At 38.3% G+C, this 5,000-nt stretch overlaps 1 long non-coding RNA gene across 1 annotated transcript in view; it reads right to left on the reverse strand.

Annotated features, from left to right (window-relative positions):
* Positions 1-263: 263 nt before the first annotated feature.
* LOC149131290 (uncharacterized) overlaps positions 264-5,000 on the reverse strand; it is a 49,998-nt gene continuing 45,261 nt past the window's right edge. Inside the window, exons 2-3 of the long non-coding RNA XR_016238088.1 lie at positions 3,171-3,307; positions 264-526 (exon numbers count right to left, since the gene is read on the reverse strand). This is a non-coding gene — a long non-coding RNA (uncharacterized LOC149131290). The remainder of the gene's footprint in view (positions 527-3,170; positions 3,308-5,000) is intronic.

Here is a 5,000-nt window from a genome sequence, read left to right on the forward strand (position 1 = left end):
TTTCTTTTTTGTACAGTTTCAACAAATATATGTTATCAATAACAATAATATTGTTTAACCATTAATTGATGGCAAATGTAACATGTTGATTACGTCAATTTAAATTAGTGGGTGAGTTTTAGTGCAACTAAGCAATTAGCAACGAATATTATTAGTATTGATTTTTATTAGTAGATTAGTATCCCAACTGGCCTCACAGTAATCGATTTTAATTACTTTCCAAACAATATTTTTTTTGTTTCTTTAGACAGTCATTTTATTAAGCTTTTCAATATGTAGTCTTTTTCCAGCGTCAGCTATTGTGTTTGGGCTCTAATGTCCGTTGGATAAACAAGAGTATTGTTTAATAACAGGCATACCATTATCCCCTGTACATGTTCTTCGGCACATCTCGTCGCTGTTGGACGGTTCCATGTTTGTTGTTCTTTAACAAGAGTTTGTTAAATCCTTGCTTTGCTCTTCGTCATTTCAAAATAAAGGATCGTTGTGGATGGCCACGCTTCAAAGGTTCATAAGATGCAATTATCTGTTTCCAAAAGACAAAGAAAGACGCTCAAATGTTTTCTGTATATGCAGGAATGAATATATATATAAGCCAACGAAAGAAACCTCAACAAGGAGATTAAACCTGAGATTAAACAATAATAATCCTTTCTACTACAGGCACCAGTTCTGAAATTTTGGGAGAGTGAGAATGTGGATTACGCTGACCATAATGCTCAACTGGTACTTATTTCATTGACATGATGAAAAGAAAACTCGCCCTTGGCGGAATTCGAACCTGAACGTAAAGCTTGACGAAATATCGAAGGGTTTTGCCTGGAGAGCTCACAATTCTGCCAGTTCAGCGCTTTCTGATTAAACTTTAATAATAATTATTATAAGTACAACAAACTATCATAAATCAATGAATCGATGTGTGTATATTCGCGTGTGTATATGTGTGTATATACGTATGTCTAATGAAGATGCGTAGCTTAATGGTTAAGGTATTCGACTCGTGATCGAAGAGTAGCGAGTTCGATTCCCGGCGGCGCATAGTGTCCTTAAGTAAGACATTTTATTTCACGTTGTTCCAGTCAACTCAGCTGGCAAAAAGGAGTTGGACCTGTATTACATGGGGCCAGCCTTGTTACACTGTGTGTCACTCTGAATCTCCCTGAGAAGTATGTGAAGGGGTACGTGCGTCTGTGGAGTGCTCAGCCACTTGCACGTTGATCTCACGAGCAAGGTCTTCCATTGCTCGAATCAATTTGAAACCTCGTCATCGTAAGAGACGGAGTGCCTCTTGTGTGTGTGTGTGTGTGTGTGTGTGTGTGTGTGTGTGTGTATGTATGTATATATGTGTATACATTCGTATGCGTGTATGTGTATGTATGTATGTATATATGCATGTGTGTGTAAATGCATATGTATGTGTGCATCTATGTGTATATATATATTTGTGTTTATGTATATGCATGTATGTGTGGATGGATATGTGTATATGTACGTATGTGCCCTGGCTATATATATATATGTGTGTGTGTGTGTGTGTGTGTGTGTGCGCGTGTGTATATGTTTGTGTATATATATGTATGTGTATGTACGCTTATATGCACATATATGTACGTTTTCTCACATCATTATTTCCAAATCAGGGATCTTATAATACACGTATTGAACCAACAAACATTTCGGTTTTGAGGTCCAATTAAACATGTCGTGAGGGAGGCACGCGTATGAAGGGTGGTGTCGATGCTGAACCCTCAAGAGATAATTATGTAAAACGGGTAAGGGTAGCTAATAAAACACCAACACTTACCCATTGTCTGGGTAGTTTCTGATACAAAAGCAGCTGCGGTAACAATTCTTCGTGGGTAGCTGACAAACTTACGACAGCTATTAAAATGTAATTTACTCGCCATAGTTGTTCGGATTCAAAAAGATATTTGACAACTAAGACGCGTAACACCAGACGATGTCCATATGTGTGTGTGTGTGTGTGTGTGTGTGTGTGTGTGTGTGAAGGCGCGTAGCTTAGTGGTTTAGGGCATTCGGCTCGCGATCGTAAGGCCGTGAGTTCAATTCCCGGCGGCGCATTATGTTCTTGAGCATTATGTTTCTGCTACAAGATGTGGTGGATTCTTAGTTGAGTACCAGAATAACATCCCAATAACCTAACCATTAAGCCATGCATTTTCACGCAGACTCACGTGTCCACAGTTGCTCCCTGTTTTCCGAAATGAAAATCAATTTGCCTTTTTTCTACAAGAGAATTAACTCATGGAGAAAAATTTTAACATTTTGAAATTAGTTTTACTTTTGAGCGTCTAACCTTCCTCGTTAGGGTTTTAATTAAGTTCTCTGTTTCGAGAGGAAAATTTAAGAAATTACTAAGGCGGTACTCCAGCATGGCCGCAGTCAAGTAAAATTCAGTACATTCAGTACAAAAACCAACTTAAACTCTAAATTCATATCATTGGACTCTTTTGGCTATTTTCTCTTAACACCATTCCGTTCTATACATATATTTATACATTTGTGCGTGCGTGTGCACACGCGTATCTCTCTGTTGTCGTGTTTGTGTGTCTGTATGTCTGTGAATGTGTGTGCTAGGAAGCCAAAAGAAAAGTAATATTTCTTCAAAATATCCTGCTATTATGAATAATTTAGTGAATATTAATATGCATTTCTCCAGTATTTCATCAGTTAAATATTTCTTCAACAAAGCGATTCTTTATTATAATGAAGCATTAAAATTTAGTGGTTCTAAGGAATGTATTTGATCATGTGTATGTATATACATATATATATATATATAAATATATATATATATATATATATATATATATATATATATATATATATATATATATATATATATATATATATAGATAGATAGATATAATATCAATTTACTGGAACGAAATATAGAAAGCGTGTAATAATTTGATTTAATTTTTCTCTTCCACTGTTTAATGCATGTTGGAGCATCACTAAAAAGTTTCTTTAACTCATAAGACAAAATATAATATATTGTCTCATAGATATTTTAATAGGAATAATAGATATTTTAATAGGCATGTACGACTTTTTGATAGAAATAATGTAAAAATCAAGCTTCAGGTGTTTGCAAAATAATGTGAGAGAAATACAAGCTTTAATAATAAGAAAAAAATTTTAAAGACCTGGCTATGTGGTAAGAAACTTGATTCACAATCACATGGTTCCGGGTTTAGTCACACTGCATAGCACCTTGGGCAAGTGTCTTCTTCTATAGTTTCGGGTCGACCAAAGCTGTGTGAGTGGATTTGATAGACGGAAACTGAAAGGAGCCCGTCATATATAAAGATATATGTGTGTATATATACATATGTGTGCGTGTATAGATAGATAGATAGATAGATAGATAGATAGATAGATATTGATATTTGTAGACAGACAGACAGACAGTGTGAGAGAGAGAGAAAGAGAGAGAGAGAGAGAGAGAAAGATGTCTGCGTATGTACTAGCTTTGAATTGTTTTTTTTTTATTTATTTTATTTGGATGTTGATTATATTATTTTATGCCAAACCTAGAAAGATGGTTAGCAATGTCAAAGAGTCAATCGATTCCGCGATACCGTTTACTGGTGGCTAGTGGAGAGGGTATTGGTAGTGATGGGGTGGGGGGGGGGGGTCGTGGTCGCGGTCGTGGTGCTGCTGCTGCTGCTATTGGTGGTGGTCGTGGTGAATTTTTTGACGGGGTTGTGATTTTGGAGATTGTGGTGGTGGTGGTGCTGCTGCTGCTGGTGTGGCGGTTGTGGGGGTAAGGGTCGGGCTGAGGGTAATGAGGCTGGTGACTCTGCTGGAGGTTCTGGTGGTGGTGGTGCTGGTGCTGGTGCTGGTGATGGTTGTAGTGATTGTGGCTGTGGTGGTTGTGGTGGTGATGTGGTGGTGTTGGTGGTAGTGCTGATAGTGATGGTGATGGTGGTCGTAGTGGTTGTGGTGGTCGTGCTGTGGTTGTGCTGGTGCTGGTGTTGCCAGTGGTGGTGGTGATAGTGGTAGTGTTGCCGTTGGTGGTGGTGGGCGGTGGTAATGAAAGTGGTGGTGGTGGTGGTGGTGGTGGTGGTGGTGGGCTTGCGAGGTGTTCGTCACTCGTCAAGGAAGAAGAAAAATGGCGGAGAGGAGACGATAGCAGAGGTTATGGCGACGGCGAAGCTGCTTATAATAAACGATGATAGCGTCGAAGCAGCTCGCGTTACAAAGACAAGGACCGAACAATTCAAGCATGCTGCTGGCTCTTGTTCTCGTTCTCTCGTCCTGACAGGTCGACAAAATTAAGGGCCAATCTTTCAAATAAGGGGACGGCCAATTTTGTGGAACACGACGAAAATGAACTCCGTTGTCGCTTCATTCAGACGAGGGACTACAACGGAAGATTATTTACTAGAATTAAATATGGCGCACATTTCACATATATTATCCAAACATCTTGACGACCAGTTTTTAATTGAAGCCTACGAACGCACAACATTCACGCGCACATACACACAAACACGATCATACACACATACATATACATGCGTATATATATATATATATACATGCACGCATACAAACATTATGTGTGTGCATATATATATATATATATATATATATATATATATATATATATATATATTCACACGCGCATACACATAAAGATGCACTTGACTGGAATTATTTTTAGTTGAAATGGGAGCGAAAAGTGGCGGTTTTAGTAAAAAAGAAAAAGATTGATAGATTTACGTGCAAACATATGTGTGCGTTTATGGGTGAAAAAGAGATAGAAATGAATAAAGACAGAGAGAGGGAGGGAAGAAGAGACAGAGGGTGAGTTTGAGAGAGAGAGTGTGTGTGTATGTGTGCGTGTGCGTTTCCGTGTGTGTATGTACTGATGCATGAAGATACAAGCATATAGTTAGATAAATAGATAGATAGACTGACAGACACGCAGACAGGCAAACAGACAGATAGATCGGTAGACAGACTGGCAG

Source organism: Octopus bimaculoides, chromosome 23, assembly GCF_046866305.1.
Source record: "Octopus bimaculoides isolate indiv1 chromosome 23, ASM4686630v1, whole genome shotgun sequence".
NCBI classification, from domain to species: Eukaryota; Metazoa; Mollusca; class Cephalopoda; order Octopoda; family Octopodidae; genus Octopus; species Octopus bimaculoides.